Below are 12,351 nucleotides of genomic sequence, written 5' to 3'. Positions count from 1 at the left end.
CACCCGCCCCCCAGCCCCTCACTCACCCCGGCGCCCTTCGGGTTCCTCTTTCGTACCCCCCGCCCTCCAGGCGGTCGCGCCGCCTTTTCTGGGACTTGTAGTCTCTCCGCTGCCGCAGCCCGGCTGCCAGGGCACTCTCCTCCCAGCCTCAAACTACAACTCCCGGCGGTCCCCGCGAGAGCCCACTCTCGCCAGTGGGTTCCGTCAAAGGGTTCTCGCGAGGCCATGGTAGGCCCGCGCGGAGCGACTTGGGAAGTGCGGTTTAGGGCGCCTCAGTCCTGCTGGGGAAGGAAGGATGGACTACAGTTCCCAGGATTCCTCGCGCGGGCCGTCTCGGCGTTGCTAGGAGACCGGACAGCCGCCGGGCGAGCCAGCAGGCGAGGCCCCGGAAGACCGCGTTTCGGGAGGCGCGGCGTCCGCCGGGCCTTTGGGGGTGTCCGTGCTCCGCCCCCTGCTGCTCGCAAGGCGTTCCAACGGGGAACCCCAGGTGACTGGGGTTCGGCCCGCCTCCCCATAGTGTCGCAAAATGAAGACAGCAGGTGTGCCCGTTGTCTGTTGGTGGTAGGCGGAGATGGAAAGCTTCAGTTTGTAGCCGAGGCCATTCTGGACGCTGGCTGCCTCTGGTTTCACTAGAGAAAGTGAGAACAGGTGTGACCTGCTTTACACGGACAACAGGGTCATGTGACAGGAGCATCGCCGAGGACGCCATTGTGTGATTCGACTGGCGGACTTACCCATTTTAAAGCAGAAAGCCCTCTGTGAAGTTAAAATAGGTTTCCTAATTATGCCTCCTGCAAAATCTTGGCTTTTCAGACTCGAGGCGGCTGGCCCTCTGGATGCGAGGCCAGCACGTGGTCCCAGTAGAGGGCTGGGCAGGAATGTTTACTCGCTGGAAGTCCTGCTGTGAAGCTCTAGAAAGGAATCTTTGTTCTTGGGCTGCCTTGCAGCCCAGCGCTGCCATTTTTGAGACCTCAGGCAGCTTTTACATGTGATGTAGAACCCTTGTGGGGTCAGGATTAAAAAGGATATCACAGCGCCTGGCCCACACGACTGCCCTTTCAAACCCCCCTTGGGCCTGCAGAGCTGGCCCCTGGGGAAGGGGTGTGCCAGGGAGCTTCTAGGAGAAAAGAGAGTGAGACGGACCTCGGCCCTTTCTGTGTCCAGCATGGTTCTACCTTCCCTGGTAGTAGGGTTGGCCCCACAGAACACAGCAGGCAGGAAAGGATGCTGATGGGCTGCTTTCTGTGCCATTGGATGGGAACCAGTTTTCTTAAAGGGCCACTACTTTGAGAGCAGCGTCTGGGCCAGTGAGTCTGAACAGAGAGATGTGTGACCTTGGTCTGGACCAGGAAGGGCACCCCAGTCATGCACAGGTCTCCTGCACTTCCGTGTTACTGAGTAAATGGGAAGCACACAGGTGTGACCTCGGCTCCTCTGAACTAGTGAAACCTGTTGGACTGGTTACTCTTTTCGCTGAAGCTCCACCCCGTGGACACAGGGATAGGGAGGGGGCTGGGAATGCTCCCCACAGTCAGCCTCAAAGACCTTGGGGTCTGTGACAGGACGTCTGGCATCCTGGGCCGGCTTTGTCCCAACTGGATGACACTGAGGCAGGTGGAATTTCCACGTGTGGGCCAGGCTCTGCCTCTGAGCTGCCCTAGACAAAACTGTGAGTGCCAGCGGGCACTCACCACTTCTCAGTGAACGGAGTCGGTGTGTGCCAATAAAAGGATTTGCACCCTGTCCACGTCCCCGAGGTCGTCTGGGTGAGAGTTGAGTGCGGGTCAGGGCTAGGAGCTGCGGGTGTGCTGGGCCATGGGTGCTACAGGACCGCTGGCACCCACCCACGCCCAGCCCCTGGCTCCCTGGCTCTGCCTTTTTCCCACCGGCCACCCTGAGTCCTGGGAGTTCTCTTCCCTTTTTGGATGCCATCTCAGGACACCTGACCCAAATTTGAATGTGCAGAGTTTTCCACGTAAATAGAGCGCCAGTCTTGCAGCATGAGGCTGTTTTCCCAGCAAGAATATTAGGGACAGGGACAGTTGTGCTGTGTCTCTTCTGAAGGACAGCATTTGCGGAGCTCCTTTAGTTGGAAGCAGGAGGCTGGACCCCAGGGTGCCCTGGCCTCTGGCAGGAGTCGATGTCTCAAGGTCAGGCCTCGGAATGACCCCATGTTCCCATCCATACAGAGGTCGCTGATGAGAGCAGGCTTTCAGAATGGTGTGACTTGATGGCGATGATAAAAATGTTTGAGAACTGAATTGTACCTGGGATTGTGACAGCTTACGTGGGCCAGTGTGATCAAGAGGGACCTGGGCTGCAACAAACCAGGACGTCGGAGAAGCATACCTGCTCCGATGCTCGCCTGCTGCCGGCTCCGCGTGGGGCCCTGCGCCCCAGAGGTCTTTCACCGTCTAGATCAGCAGTTCTCAACCTTCCTAATGCCATGACCCCTTAATACAGTTCCTCATGTTGTGGGGACCCCCAACCATAAAATTATTTTCGTTGCTACTCTATAACTGTAATTTTGCTACTGTTATGAATCATAATGTAAATATCTTTTTGTTTTCCGATGGTCTTAGGCGACCCCTGTGAAAGGGTCGTTCGACTCCCAAAGGGGTCGCGACCCACAGGTTGAGAACCGCTGGTCTAGATGCTGAGCTGGTCCCATTTCCATGCCCGTTTTCTGAAGGACAGGGGACGCAGTGGCCCCAGTGTTGTGTTGTGTATCGTTGAGCCTGTCTGCTTCAGCCCGAGTCTCCCCAGCGTCAGCTCGGCCACTCACAACAAACTGTTTAGTATCAGAGGGTGACGTTTGTACTCTAGTGCTTCTTCGAAATGTCGACCTTGGGTTCCGTGAAGATGCTACCAAAGCCTGATGGCAAGATGATGCCGAGCACCTCCTTGGCTGCGTCCTCGCAGAGTCCTGGACGGGGGGCTGGGCTGGAGTGGGGTGTTCGGTCAGGAGGAGGCTTGGTTCAGGTTGGGTAAGGGTCCTGGGTGGTCGTTTAGGGCTGGCAGACAGAGCAAGGCCAAGGCTCTGAGGATTGGGGAGTAAACAGTCTTGGTGCTGGACAATTCTGAATCCCACGAATATTCTTGAGCTTCGTCCTGGGACACACAGAAATGACTCAAAAACAGTCTGATCCTTCTGGGTTTGTTTTCTTTAGCTTTGTGGGTTCAGGAGCTGTGCTCATTCCGGGGCTAATTGGTCCCCACCACTGGGCAGGGCCCTCTGGTTTGTCTGCCAGCGTCTGGGTGCTTGCCTGTGCTCCGGGCAGTGCCCTCCCGTCTGTCTCCACCTCCTGTGAGCTCCAGCCACTGGGGCTTCCTGGACCTCCAGCTCCTCCTCGTCCACTCAGGGGACCTCTGGGCCCCTCCTGGGTCTGCTCCCTGCACCGCGACCTGGACACAAGGCGGTGAGCTGGGGCGGTCAGGTCCCATTTCTTGGGACCACTGTGCTTCATTGTATTGAAAACTGTTGCCTCCTGGATCTGGTCTGGGTTTCAGTGGTTGGGGGACAGGGTGGCGATTGGTCCCTGTGACTATCTTGGCCAGAAGCAGAAGTTTCTCTGTTTTTATTTTTATCCCCCACTCCACCCTTCTACACTCCCAATTCCATCTCAGGGGGAAAAAAAATAAACTCTTTGACCGTGAGGAGCAGTGAGCCCTGTTTTCTTAAACAGTATGGTTGTGCTGCCTTTCCAGCCTCCGCTGTAGCCATTCAGCAGCGTAAGGCCGCCGAGTGAGGTCGGCTCAGCCTCTCTTGCTTCCAGCCGCTCCCAGCGCAGCCAGCCTGGTGTCCGGGGTCACCATCAGCTATGTGAAATGTCACAGCCAAGCTGGCACAAGTTGCCCAGCGAGTTGCTCCTACAGGAAATAAAGACCCACGCACGTTTCATGCCAGCACCCGGGGCCCAGACTGCGACCCTCTGGCACCATCCACGCCTCAGGACATGCGGACGCCTCAGGCCTGCTCTCCCTGGAGCCCCCGTGGCACTGCCGTGTGCTCCTGTCTATACGGCACTTTCACTTGGCGCTCATTCTGGGAGACCACCAGCCTGGAGATGCCCTTGAGTCCCCGTGGCCCCTGCAGCACGCATCACCTTCCGCTCCTTTGGATGGAGCGCACGCCTGAGACAGGTGTGCATAATAATTCAGACCTCCGCATGTCTGAAAGTGGCACCTGACGCGGGAATTTCTGGGCTGCGGTGCTCTGGTCACAGCGCCAGGCTCACAGTGCTGGGTGTTGGGGGAGGGGGTGTCCCACAGAGCCGCTGAGGACCAGCGTCAAAGCACACTTCTATGCCCCCACTTGTTTTCAACTGATATTGTTGTCCTGTGTTTTGTCCATCACTCTGCCCTTTCTGAACAGGCAGGGCACTAGGACACGAGGAATGTAAGTGGCTGTGGCACCACCTTTGAGTTGTGTATTTGGGTAACCTCTCCAATTGCTTCTATTAGCAGGAATGCCTGCTAAGTGAACACCTGCCTCACACCAGCCCTTTGCTTCGGGTGGTTCACTAAGAAGAGGGTCAGGCAGAAGTGACCCGTCGGAAGTTGTGCCTGGGCACTGCCACTCCGTTTCCCAGAGGGTGATGCCCTGCCCCGGCCACCAGCAGGGTGCCAGTGCCTTACCCCTCATCACTGCGGCTTCCCCCACGCACTCAGAAGGCTAGGGCCTGGGTTAGGTTGGGCTGCCAGGGCTGGGCCCCTCTCTGAGTGCTGCCCAGCCTGCACAAACCTGGCACCACTCTCTCTCCTGTGATGCTGGTAGGGGTTACCTGGCCCCTTCCAGGGTAGGTGGGGGCCCCAACAAGACCTGGGACACTTATTTGGGATGGGACACGTAGTGAAGTTGAGGAAAAATCTTTGTCAGGTAAATGTGGATGGGCAGTGACCCGTGTGGCCCAGACAAGACCCAGAGAGATGGTCCTGGAGCATTCCAAGTAACCCTACGAGCTATGGGGTCCCGAGAACATGAGGTTTCACCAGGTTAGGTGGAGAACATGAGGACGTCTTGTGGGAGCTCATTAAGTTAAAGAAAAACCTCTAGACTAAAATGGAAAATGTTTACTATCTTAAGGGCACAGAAATGCATACTCCCCCATAGCAGTCCCGTGGGGACGCTCCCTGAGGGCCATGGGAGCAACCTGGGACGTGGGCGTGTGCCTAGCAAAAACTGTGGGTCGAGGGAGACAGTGTGGCAGGGGATGGTGGGAACGTTGAAAAGTCACAACTGGGGCCAGCCGAGTGGTGCGTTGGTTAAGAACTGGCTTGGGACACCAGAGGGCCCCGGTTCAGATCCCACATGTGGGCCAGTGACACTGCCCTCCACAGCTAAGATGCTGAACAACAGCTCAACCTGGAGCTGGGCTGCCGTGAGTTGCCTGGGATGGCATAGGCTGCAGCCCCTGTGGCAGTGGATTGCTATGGGCTACCGTGTGTAGTCAGCAGCCAGCGTGAGCGGCCAGCAGCTGCAGTGAGCGGCCGTCCAGAAGCCGGCGACTGATCTGCCTCGCCCGGGGAAGAGCGCAATGATGGTGTCAACTTGGACCAGTGAAGCAACATCCTCCACAACTAGACTGAAGAACAAAAGGACAGCAATTAGTCTGTTCCCCTTCCCCCGATTCCCCAATAAAAATCTTTAAAAAAAAAAAAAGAAGAAAAGTCACGACTGGTGCTTTTTGTGTTGAAATGGAGCCGGCACACATTTTATGTCTGTAGTACCCAAGAGCTTGTCCTGTGAGAGGGTCAGCTTTGCCACCAAGTCATTGTGCAAATGAGGGGATTAGTCAGATCCTACTAAACTCTTATATGGTGTTAGAAAATTTAAGGGAATTTTTGGAATAGCCTATACATAAGTTTAATTAATTGGGTGTCCATCTGTTATTTAATTGAGAAGATTGTGTTAATTCAGACAAAGTTTAAAAGGAAATAGAATGTATAATAGAATGTATTAATGTATAAACTGTATTTGCAAATGCAGTTTAAAAGATGTGGAGGTGGACAAAAGGCATGAAGAGACATTTTATTGACGACACCAGGTGGCAGTTAAGCAGATGTCATCAGCCATTAGGGAAATGTGAACTAAGCCCCAATGATGTAGCCCCCGCCATCAGAAAGGCTGTGATTGAAAACCCAACAACACGTACAAGAGAGCCTGATCTGCGTGTATCACTGGTGGGAGCATAGGAAACTCGCCCTGCTGTCTCCATGTCACTCAGCAGTCGCATTCCTGGGCATTTGTCCCTCAGAAATGACCACGCATGTCCACATAAAACCCTGGACACACTTGTTCATAGCAACTTTATTCATAATAGCCCCAAACTGGAAACAGCCCAGATGTCCGTCAGCAGTGGGTGGCTGACCCACCGTGGTTTGACCACACCAAGGACATCGAGTGGCACTTGAGTGAGCCGTAGAGGCCTTCGCTGGGTGAAACGCCCAATGTCAGAGTCGCACGCTATACGATTGTCCTTATCTAACGTCCCTGAAGTGACAGCTGTGCGGACATGAGGCCAGACAACTGTTTGTCTGGTTAGGAGTGGCAGGCGACTGGACGGCAGCAGGTCCTGTGGGGCGGACCTCTGCATCTTGGTTCCAGGGGGACCACTGGAATCATACGGGGACGTGATGACAGAACTGACCACAGTTTTAGGGAGATGTCACTGATGGGCAGACTGGACAGCCACACCAGGACCCTGTGAGGTCTAATTATCCCAGCTTCCATGTGGCTTGTCTGCCTCAGTATGGACTCAATAGCCCCTGGGTCTGCGTTTTCTGTCCTGTTTCCTGAAACCTAATGACAGTTCTCATGCTCAGCTTTTTCATAGCGTGGATATTTGTGCAAAGGGTTCACAGCCTCTCGATGACCCACAGCCTTAGGAAGAGGGGACCCACTCGAGCTGCCAGCATGCTGGGACCTGCTGCACTTGGCCAGGACTGCCCCAGAGGGGCCTCAGCCGCACAGCAGCCGCCCCAGGCGTCACCTCAGCCCAGGCGTGCCCAGGCGCGTTGCTTGCCGCTCCCTGCAGGTGGGGCTGCTCTTCTCCACAGTTACTGGCCACACAGCTGTTCCCGGAGCCCAGGCAGCCCAGGCGTATGCGGATGTGGCCAGGCTCAGGACCTGCGGGCCCCTCCAGGATGCAGGGCCCGGCTTTGTGCCCCCCCCCAACACCCCCCCACAGGGGCACCTGCTCCATGGGGGAGGAGCCTGTGAGCTTTCTTCGCTCTTCCCAAAGGGCGATGCCCGAGGCTCAATTATCAGCTAATTGGTCAGCAATTAGAAGGTGGCCTTAATTGCTGTGTTTACCCCCCACCCCACCCTGTTCTCCGGGACCAGGCCAGTTCCTGGGGCTGCGAGCTACACAGCAGCTCTGTGCAGAGTCTGCTGACCTGCAGGCCATGTCCTCCATGTCCTCATGAGGGGAACCTGTTAGACTGCGGAGGACACTGGCTGGGCGCCCCTGCCTCCCAGCGGGTGGGGTGGAAAGGCGGCTTGCTGTGGTGCCGCCAGCAGTGTGCTTGGTCTGCGGGGGGTGGGGGTGGGGCCTGAGCCTAGGGTCACCTGAAGAACTGCGGGAAGAGGCCCCTGGTCAGCCTCAGGCCTCGGGGGTGCATGCCAGGCTGAGCCCTGGGGTCTCAAGTGCACATTGGCCTTGCTGGAACCTTCTCAGAGTCCCAGGGACCCAGCTTCACAGGAAAGGCTGCTGGACAGCCCTGCCTCCTCTGGGCACTGAGATGACCACGTCACGGCTGCCTTTGGGGCGTGACAGCACCTGGCTGGGGCCTGGGCGCATAGCAAGACGCCACCCGGTGACCTTGGTCCTCGGTGTGCAGGGCTTTGCCCAGTCACCTGTGTGGAAAGGAAAGGGACCCCACCCTCCCCCTACGTGGGGAGGAAAGGGACCCCACCCTCCCTTTGGGCCTGACAGCTTGGCACTCAGGCCACAGGGTCCCAGGGAAGGGGGAGGGACAGTGGATGGGCTGTTCCTTGGGGATGGTGCATTCTCGAGTGGGCCTGCAGGTGGCGCCCCATGTCCAGCTGGCGGCTAGCCTACACCACGTGGGCACTTCCAGCCGCCCCAGGCAGTTCCACCATAGACCGAGAAGTGTGGGCCTGGGCCCTTTCTCCGGGAGGTGATGAGATGGGGGTTCTCAGGATCTGAACTTTGGCCCCTCCACATAGAGGAATGTGGAGGTGCTCCTGAATTGGTGCTGAGGCAGCCCCTTCCCTGGGGCCCCTGCTTTCAGCCTGTGCCTCCCCATTCCAGGTGCCCAAAAGCCCCAAATCATGGCATCCTGGGGTCCCCCAATCCTTGACCGGTGCCTCAGAAGACGTAAAACTCTGGCCATAGTGCCTCCAGGACCCTCAAGCACCTGGGCCTTCTCATTTGCTTTGTTCTCAACGGGACCCCTGAAGGCGATCTGCCCTGCTATGTCCTCGTGCTGTCCCCCTCCCACCCACCCCAGGGGTGCCCCAGGCCCACCCACTGTCCCCTCTGCTCCATTCGAGTCAAAGGCATTCTTTCACTCAAGTACTGTGTGTGGAGTGCATCAGGGTCCTGGGAGAGACGGGACAAGTGCAGTGTGCACGTTAGAAAGAGCTTTACTCTGAGGGCTGCTGGCGCCGTCGCTCATGGAGGCTGAGCCCTCCTGAGACCTGCTGTCGGGCAGCCTGTGTCGTTTTTGTTCGAGTCCACAGGCTGCTGACAGGTGCCCGTCTGAGGGCCGCTGGGCCGGAGGGAGCCCTCCATGGGGAGTTCAGCCTCTTGTTCCCTTGGGCTCCACCCACAGGCAGGGCCATCAGCTCACTCAGCCCATCCACTGAAATGTCAGCGTCACCCAGAAACACCCGCATGGAAACACCTGCAATCATGTTTGACCAATACCTGGGCACCTGTGGCCCAGCCCAGACGCTGGCTCACTGTGGGGACAGAGGTGCCAAGGAGTCACTTAACCGCGATGGAACCCGGCAGAGTCAGGGCAAATGCTGGCTGTTCTGGTGAAAATTAAGTTGAAACGTCTGGACGAGGACAACCGGTCCCCCATTCCTGTAGAACAAGGCGTCATGACACCACAGTGGCAGGAGAGGGGCATGTGGGAAGCTTGGGGGTCTCTCGAGAGAAGCCTGGCCCCAGCGGGGTGCGTGGCCGCACGTTTGTAAAATTAATCTGTATCTTTCACAGCTCCTCCCACTTCATACTTTTGACGAAACAACGGCCAGTCCACCAGCTAAAGTGAACAAACAGGCTTCCAAGGATCAGAGTGAAACAGAAGCGAGTGGGCCGTGACCCCGTCCTGACTGGTCTAACCCAGGCACAGTCAGCGGGACCTTGGGATGCCCAGGTCCAGCTCTCTGGGGACCCCCGCCCTGTGCAGTCCTCTCCCCACTCATGGGACAGCACTGTCGAGGGTGGTTATAAAAAGGCCGTGGCCTGTCTTGGGTGCTCTCTGTAGGACTGCTCGCCCTGGGGGAAGCCAGCCCTGGGGGACAGCCCAGGGGACCCGCGCATGGAGCCCCTCCCACATGACCATGATGGCCTCGTGCTGCGCAGCTGCTGAAAGCTGATAAACGTCTGATAAATGTCTTCAGGCACAACACTCGGGGTCATTTGTCACACAGCCACAAGTGACTAATATAGCGTGCGGTGTGAGCTCAATGTCGGCGGGCGACAAGGACACCCCTTTTCCTGCACCCTGTTCACCAGCTGCCGGACCCTGCCACGCTCTGGCTGACCTCCCATGTGGCCCTCACCTCCCGGGCTTTCCTGCTGCCTCTGTCCTCCTCGGTCCGTGTGCAGCCTTCGCCCCATGCTGTGTCGGCTGAGGGGTCAGCTCTGTCTTCTAGTCCGGACAGGGCAGCTCAAAACATGGCGTGACCCCAGGTCTGGCATCCCCCCAACACCCACGGCTGCCCGGGCCCCTACAGAGCTGCCAAAGGGTCCTCCAACTTTAGGCCCATTTAATACTTAATCCTGGGCATCAACCTCCACCTTGGGTAAATATGTATTTGGCAATTGAGGGCTCACCAGGACAAAGGCCATGAAAGGCTTGTCACAGCTGAGCACCTCGGGCGCAGCTGGCCCAGGAAGGGTGGTCAGTGTGGAGGTGGAGGGAGGTGGGTACCCAGGCCCCCGAGAAGGGGCAGCTGTGCCCAAGGACTTCGGGTTTCGTGGAGCCACAAGGCAAAGACGTCCCACCTGGCAGGAGGCCACGGAGGAGGTGCTTTGGACATCAGTCCCCTGTGCAGTGGGCGTGGGAGCCTGGCGCTGGGAGCTGGGCCAGTGGCCTGTGCTGGCATAGGATGCGTCCTGATGCCCAGGCCTCTGTGTGCTGATGGGGCGATAACAGGCACTGCCGGGAAGCACCATTGTACCAGGGCTATGGTCTGGAAAGATGCTGGAGGCGGCTCTCAGCAAGACCTGAGACAGTGGGTGGCCTCTTGGCCAGGCCGGACAGACCTCCCAGCCCACCCACAGCCCCCAGCCCTCTGCTAGCCCAGCCTTGGGGTGCAGTGTGGCCACCCTGCCCCAGAGCTCGGAAACAATGGTGGGAAAGGGTAGGAGGTGTCCATTCAGAGTCCCTGGGGACTCTGCAGCCCTCTCCTGGTAGCACCAGCCCCAGGCCTTGCTCACCTTGGAGGGGGCTCTGGGGGCTGAGGTATGTCCTGGCATGGACCCCAGCCACATGGACTCAGAGGCCAGGAAGGGGCCTGGCCCTTGGGCCACAGCTGAACCTCACCCTATCCCCTGGACTCAGAGGCAGGTGACCACTGGCTGAACTGGGATGGGCCCCCAGGGCTGGCCCTGAGCTGGTCAGTGCTTATCCAGGACTCGTGCCTCAGATTCCAGTGAGGACACCCTGCCTGGCCCTTGGGCTGCCCGGAGCCAAGGAGGCCTGGCAGGGGTTGTGTTCTTGGCCCAGCCCTGCCCTCCGGGAGCTGGGCAGGTGCAGACTCTGTGAGCTGGGGCCGCTCGCTGGTCAAGGTCTGTTCCTCTGTGCTGGCAGGCCACAGGGCCTCAGAGCCTGACCCACACTCCTCCAAAGAACTGCCGACCAGAGAGTGACAAGCTTGGTCTCAGCAAGGGTGACTTGCCTGCCGAAAGCAAGTCCCCAAGTTCCCTGATACAAATATGAGCACACAGTCACCTTCAAGTCAGCCAAAGCCCATCACAGGCCTTAGAGCTGCTCCTGTTGGTTTGTGAGAAGCAGCAAGAGGGGGCATAGCCGAGGAGGGACCGAGGGGGGCCCCCCAGCCCTGGCTGGGAGCAGGGTCCCCTTGGCCACCCTGGAGTGTTAGCCCACAGGGTGGTCCCAGTGTCCCCAGCGGGCAGCACCAAGGGGGCCCAGTTCCTGCTCCTGGGTGATGTGTGATGAGCAGCCGGCCTCCCTGTGGCTCGTCTGTGAGGTCAATGTGGCCGTCCCCTGCCCTGGCCGCTGGCTCTCTGACCTTAGTATGGCCGGATAATGTCATGACACACAGCTCCAAAGCAACGTCCGTGAGATGTGATAATAAAGGGGAGATGTTATGATCTCAAGTGGAAACAGCACAGTTGGTTTTTAACCTAATATTCATTTATTTATGTTCTGTTTACTTACATCGAGGCATAGCAGAAAGTTTGTTGGGAACGCACCAAAGTGTCAGCAGTGGTCATGTGAGACGTGGGTCAGCACTGGTGTTGTCCTTCGTACCTACCCAACAGTGGGTAGCTAAGGGTCTGCCTCCCACCACCCGCTCACTGCCTAGTGATTCCTTTGGTAAATGTGGGAATTGCTGACCACTTCCCAGAGCTGGTGCCGTGACGGCTCTCAGGAGAGCTCGCAAATGGAGCTGGGGATTGTCGCGGATTTCAGCTCACAGGCTCTTCTCAGCCACATTTCATTTTAGAAGGAAAAGCCCCTTTGTCAGCTCCCCATGTTGACCTGATGCTGCATCACAAAGGTCCCTCCCATTTGGGGAAGAAAGCATGGGGATGGCTGGTCTGCCGTGAGCTGCGGCCCTTGGTCCCTAGAGGAGGCTGCAGAAATGGCACATCTGAGTGTGTGCTGTGGGCGGGGCTTGCTCTGTGGCCAGAGCTAGGCTAATCTGCTTGGAACCTCCTGGTCAGCTGAGTGGCTCAGTTGATGAAAATTTTGCTTGGGAGCGGACGCTCTGAACAGCAGGGCCTTCTACAGCTAAGATTGTGAACAACAGCTCGACCTGGAGCTGGGCTGTCGTGAGTGGCTGGCAACAGCGTAGGCTGCAGCCTCTGCTCCAGTGGGCTGCCATGAGCTACTGTGAATGGTCGGCAGCCAGAGTGAGCAGCCGGCGGCACCGTGAGCCACCGTGAGTGGCTGTCCAATGGC

The 12,351-nt window shown here is 57.8% G+C and overlaps 1 protein-coding gene across 1 annotated transcript in view; it reads right to left on the bottom strand.

The window, feature by feature from the left end:
- The window catches only part of CUNH1orf159 (chromosome unknown C1orf159 homolog), a 21,783-nt gene extending 19,330 nt beyond the window's left edge, over positions 1–2,453 (bottom strand). The window contains exon 1 of the mRNA XM_019658592.1: positions 27–2,453. The gene's annotated coding sequence lies outside the window, so the exon portion shown is untranslated. The remainder of the gene's footprint in view (positions 1–26) is intronic.
- Positions 2,454–12,351: the final 9,898 nt, after the last annotated feature.

Source organism: Hipposideros armiger, unplaced genomic scaffold (assembly GCF_001890085.2).
Source record: "Hipposideros armiger isolate ML-2016 unplaced genomic scaffold, ASM189008v1 scaffold_284, whole genome shotgun sequence".
In the NCBI taxonomy this organism is placed as follows: domain Eukaryota; kingdom Metazoa; phylum Chordata; class Mammalia; order Chiroptera; family Hipposideridae; genus Hipposideros; species Hipposideros armiger.
Note: the sequence above shows the minus strand (reverse complement) of the source record. Positions and strands in the feature narration are given on the sequence as shown.